Raw genomic sequence first — 12,684 nt, 5'->3', positions numbered from 1 at the left:
AGTTAAAAAATTGTTCCCTGTCGGCCTCCGGTAAAAAGGTGATGAGTAGCTTCAATAAAGAACTGTTTGATTATAGAGCATTTTATCTAGTGATTTGGAATGGGACCCTATACTGATGTTAATAGGGTGCAAATAGGGGAAGACCTCTGTGAGTGAAAGAAATATTTGTCTATATCCAAGCTTAATTTAAGACTCTTTGGTCTTCTGAGCAGAAGGAAACTTTGAGATTGTCTGTGTTAAGCTTCTTTTTATTTTATTTTTTTTTAATTTTTTATATTTTTTATTTTTTGCTAGGCAGTTGGGGTTAAGTGGCTTGCCCAAGGCCACACAGCTAGGTAATTATTATGTGTCTGAGGCTGGACTTGAACTCAGGTATTCCTGACTCCAGGGCCAGTGCTCTATCTGTTGCGCCACCTTAGCCGCCCCCTGCGCCACCTAGCTGTCCCCTGCGCCACCTAACTGCCCCTAAGCTTCTCTTTATTGAGGAGAAAACCAAGTTTCTGAGAGTTAGTGAGTCATGGGGACATAAATGATAGAACTGAGATTTGAGGGACAAGAACTGATCTCTTTCAGCTTGTGCTTCTGTGATTTAAAAAAATACTTTGCTTTGAGATATCTTAAGTTTTGTCTACTAATATCTAACTTTGAAAACCATTTTGTAAGCTTGAGCTACCTGAAGTGTGAAGTGTATGAGCTTCTTTTTTGAATTGTCTGGGTCTTGAGAAATACATCTTTTTCTCTTCATACCTGGTGTGATTCAAAGTATTCTAACCTGTTGTTTTTAGAAAAAAAAATTATTCTAAACTCAAAACATACATACAAAAAACCAAGCTTGTCATTGTATACATCATGAACAAAAAGAATGCATATGAATCTGTTTTATACCACTTGTTTTAAAAATTATCTTGCTTTGGGGCAGCTAGGTGGTGTGATATAGTGGATGGAACATGGACTTTGGAGTCAGGAGGCCCTGAGTTCAAATTCTGCCTCAGACACTTAATTCCCTACTGTGAGACCTAGGGCAAGTCACTTTTAACTCCATTGTGTCGGGGGGGGGGGGGGTTATTCTTCTTGTCTGTACCTGCTTTTGAATTTTCTTCTGTTCTCTGCTTTTTACAGAAAACTTTTTTCCTTTTGCATTAGTATTCTAAAATTTTAATAATTAATACAGAATCAAGAAAAAATAAACAACATGGTAGCCTTATCAAAAATGTGTGTCCATAAATTTTCTATCAATTACTTCTTTGTTAGGTGAGAGAGGACATGCTTCATTAGAGCGCCTCTAGAAATATAGTTGGTCATTGTGGAGCAGGGGAACTCGGAGCACAGAGAAATATTACCATCTTTCTACAAAATCTTATAATTTTTTCTTTACTGTTAAAATGTTCTTGATTTTGTATTTAGCTGTTGTAAACCCCTCTCATTTTCTGTGCTTTTAATTTTAAAACCACTCTGATCTTAACAATAGGAGACCCAAGTGCTAGATGTGGGTCCCTGGGGACAGGTGCAGCAAGCTGCTACAGTAAACCACTTATGTGTATTAGATATTACCTTAAACCAGGTTTTAGCACTCTTTAAGGACCCCTGCATCCCTGTTCTTAGCACTACAGAAGTGTTTAAAGAAAGGTCTGGAGGGGCAGCTAGGTGGCGCAGTGGATAAAGCACTGGCCCTGGAGTCAGGAGTACCTGAGTTCAAATACTGCCTCAGACACTTCATAATTACCTAGCTGTGTGGCCTTGGCCAAGCCACTTAACCCCATTGCCTTGCAAAAATCTTTAAAAGGAAGGAAGGAAGGAAGGAAGGAAGGAAGGTAGGAAGGTAGGAAGGTAGGAAGGAAGGAAGGTAGGAAGGTAGGTAGGTCTGGTCCTTTAACCCTCCTTTTCTCTTACTCAGCCTGCTGGTTTCTTTTCCCCCTTCCTTTTTCCAGGCCAGATCCAATTTTTTTTTTAATTTTACAATCCCCCCCCCCCACACACACACAGAGGGCAGTCTAAATGTGATGAGAGGGAGAAATCATATCCTTAAAGAAGAAAAATAAAGTATAAGAGATAGAAAAATTACATAATAAGATAATGTTGGTTTTTTTTTAATTAAATGGTCTTTGTTCAAACTCCACAATTCTTTCTCTGGATACAGATGGTATTCTCCATTGCAGATCCCAAAATTGTGTAGATCCATGTTTTGTTTTGTTTTTTAAATTTATTTATTCTCATTTTGGACAAAGAGTAAACAAAATGCCCCCTTCCCCAAAAAATATAGACTTGCTTGAGTGATAAAGGGGAGAGAAAAAATTAAAATAAAAAAAATGGTAATAATTGTAGGTATGGCCAGGTGGCACAGTGGACGGAGCACTAGCCCTGAAGCCAGGAGCACCTGAGCCTAAATCCAGCCCCCATACAACCAACAGTCACCTGCTGTGTGACCCCATGCAAGCTACCCCAACCCCATTGCCCTGTTAAAACCAAAAACAGAAAAAAAAGGACCCAAAATAAAATAAAAAACTCCCTCCTTTCGTATTTCTCCACTACCATGTACTCTATTTTCTCTCTCCTTTCACTCTGAATCTGCTGTAGTGTAGCTGAGTGGCACAGCAGACAGATCCCTGGTCCTGGGGCCAAGAAGCCCTGAGCCCCCATACCACCCCTTAGGCCCAGTATCCACCTGGCCTTATGGTCCCTGACAGGCCATCTAATCCCAGCCCCTTGCAAGAAGTAAAAAAGAAAATGTGTTATATCTGACCACTCCCCCCCCCCCCATGGTCCATCCTTTCCTCCTTCATTCACCCCCCCCTTCCTCCATCCCCCCCCTTCTTACTCCAGATGCCTATACCCCATTGAGTATATTTGCTCTTTCCTCTCCTAGCCACCTCTGATGAGAGCAAAGATTCCCTTATTCCTCCTTGCCTTCGCCCCTTCCATATCATTGCAATAGCTCATTGTAATAAAGAAAAATCTTATTATATGAAATATTTTGGCCTATTCCCCCTCTCCTTTTTCTTTCTCCCATTACATTTCCCTTTTTTTCTATTGACTCCATTTTTACACCAAGTTTTATCTTCAAGTTCAGCTTTCTCTTGTGCTTCAACTGTAAAAGCTCCCTCTACCTGCTCTATTAACTGAGAAGGTTCATATGAGTTTTATCAGTGTCATTTTTCTATGCAGGAATACATGCAGTTCATCATCATTAAGTCCCTCATATTTCCCTCTCCTCCACTCTCTATGCTTCACCTGAGTCCTGTATCTGAAGATCAAACCTTCTGTTCAGTTCTGGCCATTCCAACAGGAACATTTGAAATTCACCTGGTTCATTGAAAGTCCATCTTTTTCCCTGGAAGAGGACATCCAGTTTTGCTGGGTAGTTGATTCTCGGTTGCATTCTGAGCTCTTTTGCCTTCCAGTATATTATATTATATTCCAAGCCCTACAAGCCCTTTTAATGTAGTTGCTGCTAAGTCCTGTGAGATCCTGATGGCAGGTCCATGGTATTTGAATTGTGACCTTCTGGCTGCTCGTAATATTTTCTCTTTGACTTGGAAGTTCTGGAATTTGGCTATAATATTCCTAGGGGTTGGTTTTTTTGGGATCTCTTTCTTGGGGGATTCAGTGGATTTTCTCCATTTCTATTTTGCCCTCTGCTTCTAGAATATCAGGGCAATTTTCCTGTAATAATTCTTTGGAAATGATGTCAAGGCTGTTTTCCTGATCATGACTTTAAGGTATCCCAATAATCTTTAAATTATCTTTTCTGAATCTGTTTTCCAGATCAGTTGTTTTTTCAGTGAGATGTTTCACATTTTCTTCTAATTTTTTGTTCTTTTGGTTTTGAAGTATTGAGTCCTGATTTCTTGTAAAATCAGCAATCTCCCTGAGTTCTATTCTTTGTCTGAAGGATTTGTTTTCCTGAGAGAGCTTTGTTACCTCCTTTTCCATCTGGCTAATTCTGTTTTTAAAGCATTCTTCTCTCTTCATTAACTTTTTGAACTGTTTTATCCATTTGACCTAAGCTGGTTTTTAAACATGTTGTCTTCTTCAGCATTTTTTTGCATCTCCGTGACTAAGCTGCTGACTTCATCTTCATGTTTTTCCTGCATCTCTCTCATTTCTTTTCCCAATTTTTCTTCTGTCTCCCTCACTTGATTTTCAAAGTCTTTTTTTGAGTTCTGTCATGGCCTGAGCCCAATTTCTGTTTTTCTTGGAGTCTTTAGATGCAGGAGCTTGTGCTTCCTCATCTTCAGACTGAGTGTTTTGATCCTTCTTGGGCTCATGCAAAATATTTCTCAGTGGTCTTCCTCTTGTTTCTCTGCTTGCTCATTTTCCCAGCCTGAGCCTGGTTTTGGGGTGCTTCCTGAGCTTTTGGGACAGTCCCACAAGGATCTCCATGTGTGAGGTTCTGTCTTCCCTCTTGGTTTGCGAATGACCATAATTGCCCCCCTCTGCCACAGGGCTGAGGTGGGGGGGCTGCTGTTCTATGGGGGGGCCTAGACTGCGATCAGGATCTGAATGTGGTCAGAACCCCAGAGTCCTGTTCCAGAGGCAGAGGACAGACCTCAGATGTCTCTCTTCACTCCCCTCCCTCAGCTCAATGGGCTCATGCCCTGGGGGCTCCTGCTTACTGGGTCCACCTGCTTCTGTTCCTGGATCTGGGCTGCTGAAGCCATGCTGCTCTCTGTGTGCCCTGTGGGCTGGGCTTCAAGTGCGCCCTCTGACAGAGGTTCCCCCCCAAGTTATGCCTGGTGCTCCCTGGTGTGTAGATCAGGATACTGCCCCCACTGCTGTGAGCCCTGGCTCCCAGCGCCCTGGGGCTGCCTCTGGGAGGCTGAAGTTCTTTCGCTCTGGCAGGCCACCCCTCCGACCCGGAGCCTTTCTGCTCTTTTCCAGGTTACCTTGAGTAGGAGAACAGCCTCACTGGGTCCCTCTGTGGGTTCTGTCTCTTGAAAATTTAGTTGGGAGTCCTTAGCTTATAAATTTTAAGAGAGAGCACGTAAGAGAAGGTCCTCTTTTGTCTTCATTTTGGCTCCGCCCCCCCGCCCCCCCAGCCCTAGATCCATGTTAATCCAAGCCCTGACACTCTCCTGTCTGCTTCCTTTCCTCTTAAGTGTCTTTGCTAATCCCCCCCCCCCCCATGTGTTGCTTTGCTTGATCTAACTTCTTAAAGACTCACTTTCTTTATCCTAACTTGGGCATTATTGTCTTTTAAAAAATTCACTTTCTTTACCTTATTAAAGAACCTAACTTGTGCCTATCTTCTTAAAAAACTCCCTTTCTTTTAACTGAACTTGAACTTTGCTATCTTTTGTTGTTTTTTTTTGCAAGGCAGTGGGGTTAAGTGGCTTGCCCAAGGCCACACAGATAGGCAGTTATTAAGCGCCTGAGGCTGAATTTGAACTCAGGTCCTCCTGACTCCAAGACTGGTGCTCTATCCACTGTGCCACCTAGCTGCACTGAACTTTGCATCTTCTTAGAAACCCATCTTTTTTACCTTTTAAAGAACCAAAACCTGTTTCCCCTAGGACTACTCTAGGGATCAGTGGTTTCCTGCCTTTGCTTTAGCCTCTTTCCCTTTAGCTCTTACTGCTTCTCCTAAGAACTTAACTTGTGATCTTTTTATAGTAACTTGTAAACCTTTTTGTGCAACCTGTGAATTAAAGCCTAAACCTTTCTTACCTCCCTGAGTCACAGAATGATTTCATTACTTAAAAGGAACCACAGCTGCCCCTCTCAAATTTCCAGTTTTAGTGTTTTAAAAAGTTTCTGAACTTGTATAAATTGTTTCTAAGGCTGTTTTCATTCTGGGTCATGTCAGTTTATATTACTCAGGATTCTCTGGTCTTTTGTTATTTTTAGGGTATAATAATATTTCATTATATTCATACAGCACCTTTTGTTGAGCCATTCCCCACTTGTCTTAGAGGCAAGTTTCTTTGCTTTTCTTTTCCTTCACCAGTGGCTGTCTCCATTTTTAATCCTTGTTTAAGTATCAGGAAGTTTATTTTCTTTTGACTCAATATTCCCTCTCCAAATTTTCTGCCCTCCTACCCACCTTCCCCACTTTGTTTCCCTATTAAGATTGATGCATTTCTACACCAAACTGTTTTTCTGTTTTTCGTCTTTTGTACACTTGATATGTGACATTTATCTGATATTCACTCCCTTCATTCTTTTTCCCATGGTTTTGTGTACTTTTCTTTACATCATTGTCAATTAGGAGGACTACCAAGTCTCTTTCCCTTATTTCTTCCCTGGTATATTCCTCCTTTATTTTTTTATTCTTCCTTCTCTTTCCCCCTTCAAACATTCCAAATAAACCCAGTCTATCCTAAGGACCTTTTGAAGGGAACTTGCTTCTTCTCTCTTCCTTAGAATTCTAGTATATCATCATAGAGCAGTTTCCAGTTGCTTAGATTAAATTGCCTTTTTTAAAGTTTCTCTACTGTTGTTAAATCATGTCTGATTCTTCAAGACCCTCTGGATCATACTGACCACAGGTTTTTCTTGGTAAAGATGCTGTAGTGGTTTGCCATTTCCATCTTCAGTGTATTAATGCAAGCAGATTAAGTATGCCTGGGGTCATATTTGAACTGAGGTGTTCCTGATGGAGCCATCTAAAGGTTTCTCTAGGCTCTTATATTTCAGTCTCTACTCATCTCTGATCTTTTTATTAGAATTGCTAGAAAGTTCTTGTGTATTAAAGGGTGTCATTCCCTCTTCAATTCACCCCCCCCCCCCATTATACTCAGATTTGCAGGATAAACTATTCTTGGTTGGCCAGACTTTATCTTTTGCCTTTCAAGTTATTGTCTTCTAAGGTCTCTCTTGGTTTTTAATGGAAGCTTCCTGATGTTGTCTGATCTATTATTTCCTTGGTACTTAATATACCCCAAGAATTCAGAACAAAGTTTAACTATTGTGTAAGATCTCTGGATTTTGACTTTTTGGAATTTTTTTCAGGAGGTGATTAGTAGATTTTTTTTAACCTTTGTTATGTGGATTCAGATAATTTTCATTGTGAATTCTTAGAAACAATGCTCCAGTCTTTTTTTTTTAGTATGGTTTTTAGAGAATCAAATGATTATTGATTTAATTTCTCCTTACCTGTTCAGTTCGATTTTGGATGTTTTCTTCCCTTTACCAGCATTTTTGCTCTGCTATGTCTTGCTGTCCCATAGTTGTAAATTTCTCTTTGGTTTATTTTAGATTTTAGGGATTTTATTTATTGGGAAAGGAAAGTTTCTTACTTGTTCTCCTTCTAGTTCTTTCCTCCAGAACTTTTATTTTTTTCTTTATTTTATTTTCCCTTTTTTTTCTATTTTTGTGTTCCTTGTAGAAAAATCTTTTCAGATTTCTACTTGTAGTTGTTTTTTTCATAAAACCAACTCTTGGTTTTATTTATTAATTCAATAGTTTTTTTTGCTTTCGATTTTATTAATTTCTCCTTTTATTTTTAGAATTTCTAATTTAGTATTGGGGTTTTAAAATTTGTTCTTTCTCTAATTTTTTTAGTTGCATATTTGGTTCATTGATTTCTTCTTTCTCTAATTTATTCATGTAAGCATTTAAAGACATGAGATATCCTCCTGACAGCCGCTTTGAGTGAATCCCATGGTATGTTGTTTCATTATTGTCGTTCTGTAGGGATGAATTAATTCTTTCTATAATTTGTTGTTTGATCCCTTCATTTTTTAAAATGAGGTTATTTAGTTTCCAATTAGTTTTGGGTTGTAGTTCACAATACTTGATTCTTTGGTACCTTTTCATTTGCAATATTTTGGGGGTTTGTTGAGTATTTTCTTTTATTTATTCATCTCCAATTTTGGTTTCTGAATTAGGGTTTTATGTTATGACCAGGATCTTATCTTGCTGAGATTTTAAGGGAGCGGCTGGGTGACTCTGTTTGACTTTTCCCTTGAACCTTAGGTTCTTACGTTGATTCGCACTTTTTAGGGTTAGTTCCCCCTGCATCTTTGAAGCTCAAAATGCTGGATCTTCAGTGTTCTTTCTGGTGTCCCTGATCTAGAGTGTTCCAGACTGTCTATTGGTTACTTGGAGATTGTTTTCTGGTTGCTTTGTTCTTGTACTTGCAGTGAAACTGTGTCAAAGAAGTCTTTGGTTCCTGTGGCATCTGGACATTTGAATTTTATGGGCTACATACTTCCTGTTTCTGGGAACCTTTGCTATCCTGCATTAAAATTGGTTTTGCTGACACTTCCTAGGGGTTTCTAGGTAGTATTGTTGTGCATTTCTGGGGTAGAAGGAAGTAAGTCCCTTACATTTATTTTTTTTCCTGCATCTTACAACTCCCTCCTCATCCTTACTCTTTGATCCAGTGACACTGGCTTCCTTCCTCAGACATGACACTCCATCTTTTGATTCTGTGTATTTTTTCTGACTGTTCCTCATCATTGTATATTCTCCCTCCCTTACCTCTTCCTGTTTTCCTTCGAGTCCCAGATAAAATCCCATTTAAAGGAAGCCCTCCTCTGAGTCCTGATTTCTGGTGCTTTTCTTTTGATTATTTTTTCTTCTTTTGATTATTTCCCATTTGTTATTTGTTATTTGCCCATAGTAATTTGAATATTGTTTTCCTCATTAGATTGTGATCTCTTTCCTTTGCATTTCTCTGCACCCTTAGTGCTTAGTGTGCTGCCTGGCTTATAGTACATACTTAATAAATGCTCATTGACTGACAAATTCTCACTACGTTTTTTGATCATCATTTGTTCAGATATGAACTCTGGGTTTTTTTTTTTAATTGAGGTGGGTTTATTGGATCCCTGGGGCCCTGACTTCCTGATTCAGGCAACTCTCATTCCAGGAGTTGATTATACCTCTTTTTTTAAAAATGAATTTTAAAAATTAGTCTATTTTTTTAGGTTTTTTTTTTTTAAAGGCAAACGGGGTTAAGTGGCTTGCCCAAGGCCACACAGCTAGGTAATTATTAAGTGTCTGAGACCAAATTTGAACCCAGGTACTCCGGACTCCAAGGCCGGTGCTTTATCCACTACGCCACCTAGCCGCCCCCATAAAAATTAGTCTATTAAGCATTTTTTAAATTAATCTATTTTATGTTCAAATGCATTAACTTGTCAAGAACAATCATCCATAATTCTGAGTTCTAAAGTTTTTTCCTCTTCTTCCTGTCCCCAAGACAGCAAGTAATCTGATGTAGGTTATACATGTACAAGCATATTTTCCATATTAATCAGGTTGTGAAAGAAGAATCAGAAAAGAGAAACAAATTTTGAAAAAAGTCAGAAGACAGTTCCTTCCCTCAAGAAGCTCATGATTTAATGGAACACATCAATGTTTATGTACAAACTGTATAAAGGATAAATAGAAAAAAATAAGACAGACACTTGAAATTGAGGTATCTGGGAAGGCTGTGTTATAAAAGAGGTTGAAAAAAGCTTCCAGGTATAATTGGAATTTTAATTGGAACTTAAAAGGAAGCCAAGGAATTCAATAGATGAATTCTAGAAGGGAGAATGTTCCAGTAATTAGGGATACCCAGAGAAAACAATTAGGAATAGCTATAAACTAAAAAATTTGATTTGAAATATCAGATAAGAGTTTACTTTTAAGACAAATACTGTAAGTCAACTATATAAGAAAGGGAGTTGTGTGAATGGGTTTTCTTTTTTTTTATTTAAGGCAATGGGGTTAAGTGATTTGGCTAAAGTTGCATAGCTAGGCAATTATTAAGTGTCTGAGGTTGGATTTAAACTCAGGGTCCTCATGACTCCCAAGACTGGCTCTCTGTCCACTGCGCCTCCTAGCTGCCCCCTGCTTTTCTTTTTATTTATTTGTTTGTTTGTTTGTTTGTTTTTAGGTTTTTGCAAGGCAAATGGGGTTAAGTGGCTTGCCCAAGGCCACACAGCTAGGTAATTATGTCTGAGGTTACATTTGAACTCAGGTAGTACTGACTCCAGGGCCTGTGCTCTACCTAGCTGCCCTGGTTTTCTTATTTTTAAAGAAATTAAAATAAAAAAACCTGGTAGGAAAAGAATGTGTAAAAGTAGTCTGACATTCAAGGATGGCAGCTGCAAGATATCTCAGTTCATTAAAGTACCTTTTTTATTTTTTAAAGGGAATATAAAAATATTTTCTCCTTATGATTTGCCCACAGTTATATACAAAATGGGAGTAATATTTCCAATATTTATTTTCCAAAGTTTTTATCATTAAATCTGAGTTCTTTACAAATGGTTGTAGTTATTCTGATTAAAATAAAGTCACAGATTGGGGTTTACTGATAAATTTTAGAACCCTTCTCATTTTAAAATGATATAGGGGATATATAGGGTATTTGAAGATCAAGCTCATCAGGTTTCATCCTGCCCATATGAGTCTTCATATCATTTTCTCTGCCAATGGATCATATGATCCATAGATATCACGGCCCTTTTGAAGCTTGTCTTGGCATCTGGGTTGAGGAAGAGCCATTCCTTACACTTCTTTCCTTCTCTAATTTTCTTCCTTGACTTTAGCCTTGTGGATCCCTCCCTACATTTTTGCTGACTTTTTTGGTTTTCCTAAAGTATATAGGATCTAGAGCTGGGAAGGGCCTTAGAGACTCACCTAAACACTTCTTTTTAAGAGTCAAAGAGACTTAAGAAGATTAAGTGACTTTTGCTCAGAGGCACACAGGAGTCTCACAAGTCAGATATAATCAAGGATGTAAGGGAGATCCAGCAAGTACTTGGTATGATTAGGGTATAAATGTAAACATCTATGAAAGAAAACTTTTCTTGCTTGACTTTTGAAAGATATACCTTTAAAGGAAGAAGGCTCATGACCTGACTGGCTTAGTGACTGCCTTATAGAAGTCATTTTATTACTTGGGCTTGTCTTTAAAATTATATAATCAGAATAGGTCCCTTCTAGCCCTAAATCCTAGGAACCTGTTATTTGCCAATCTTCTAAGGAACTAAGACTATTTCAACTAATCCATTATTTCTGTCATGATTTGCTATATAACATATTACTAATTAACATTTGCTATCATGTACTTTGTATTTTAGGAAATTGTGAAAATTATTAGTCTTAATTTTTTGAAGTCATGATTTGTCATAGTAAAGCTATATGACAAATCTGTTGAAATATTTTATAATATTCCATGATGTCTCTATTTTGTAGTTTATGAATTTAGATTTTTGTTTTTAGTTTTTTTGCAAGGCAAATGAGGTTAAGTGGCTTGCCCAAGACCACACAACTAGGTAATTATTAAGTGTCTGAGACTGGATTTGAACCCAGGTACTCCTGACTCCAGGGCTGGTGCTTTATCCACTGTGCCACCTAGCCGCCCCTTGAATTTAGATTTTGGAAAGTCAGAAATCATCTAGTTCAGTTCTTTCATCTTAAAGATTTTATCAGTCTAGGTCTAAGTCATTTGTCCTAGGTCATAGAGTTAATAAATAAAATTCAGTAACTAGATTAAATATTGTAAAATCAAGATATTTTGGTATGCCACTTGCTTTCAACAGTGTTGTAGTTGGTAAGACTTCTGTAAAAACATTAGGAATTGCTAAGTTATTGATATATACATCACATATGGGATCTGTATGTACATCATATATATTATGATCTTACAGTAGTGCTTACATGGGGAATAAGATAATTTGTAAACTTTAAAAAACTTATTTTGAGGAATGAAAATTGCTCATATGTTGGAGGTTTAATTTTCTTTATTTCTTTGTTAGAATAGTTCTTGCTAATAATATGAGTAGAATTTTTGGCAGTTCAGAGTAGAACTGGGCTTATAATTTGTCACTTTTTATGTAATCAAAATAACCTTTATTTATTGCAAACCTTGATGCTGACAACATGTGCTCCTTAGTTGAATAATCCTATTGTAGAAAACTTGTTAATGACTTTATTTTTCCCTTCCCATTTTTAGCGGGGATCTGACGAGCTTCTTTCTTCTGGTATCACTAACGGGCCTTTTACCATGAGCAATTCGACTCCAGCTACAGGTATAGTGAGAATTTCAATTTTCATTTATGAAGATTTGACTTGACATGACAAAAAAAAATTATGTGACAAAGCATATGTAGCAAATAGTTCATTTTATCATTTTGTTCGTATTATAAACATAAATGATATGCACTATGGACTAAAGTAAATGTATTGTAGAATAGTCTGTAATATATAGAATTTTAAATTCTGAATTCATTTTGTTTAAAAGCTAAGTAAACCTCAATCTTGACATATTGAGACTGTTGTTTTTTTAAATCCTTAAATGTTCGTTGAAAACTGGAACCTTAGGCAGATTTCAGTAAATTAGCACACTTTATTACTCTTATCAAAAATTCTTTGAAGAGGTATCCATTGCTGGTGTTTCATTCTCAACAATATGATTGCTTTTTTTTCTTTTGAAATATTTTATCTTTAAAATATGATAGTTTTGGGGCAATTAAGTGGCACAGAGCATAAGAGCACCGGCCCTGGAGTCAGGAGAACCTGAGTTCAAATGTAACCTCAGACACTTAATAATTACCTAGCTGTGTGGCCTTGGGCAAGCCACTTAACCCCACTGCCTTGCAAAATCCAAAAGAAAAAAATATATGATAGTTTTACATTAGAACATGGCCAATTCCAGACCACTGTCAGTTTTTGGTGTGACCTGTGAGCTAAGAAAGGCTTTTACATTTTTTAATTTATTTATTCTTATTTTGTACAAATAATGTT

The 12,684-nt window shown here is 37.6% G+C and overlaps 1 protein-coding gene across 3 annotated transcripts in view; it reads left to right on the top strand.

Annotated features, from left to right (window-relative positions):
- The window catches only part of PTBP3 (polypyrimidine tract binding protein 3), a 138,088-nt gene that overhangs the window by 25,827 nt on the left and 99,577 nt on the right, over window positions 1-12,684 (top strand). For all 3 annotated transcript variants that reach the window (XM_074200151.1, XM_074200152.1, XM_074200150.1), the window contains exon 2: window positions 11,894-11,969. The gene's annotated coding sequence lies outside the window, so the exon portion shown is untranslated. The remainder of the gene's footprint in view (window positions 1-11,893; window positions 11,970-12,684) is intronic.

This window comes from Macrotis lagotis, chromosome X (assembly GCF_037893015.1).
Source record: "Macrotis lagotis isolate mMagLag1 chromosome X, bilby.v1.9.chrom.fasta, whole genome shotgun sequence".
In the NCBI taxonomy this organism is placed as follows: Eukaryota; Metazoa; Chordata; class Mammalia; order Peramelemorphia; family Peramelidae; genus Macrotis; species Macrotis lagotis.
The sequence above is the reverse complement of the archived record's forward strand: the minus strand, read 5'-3'. Positions and strand labels throughout refer to the sequence as shown.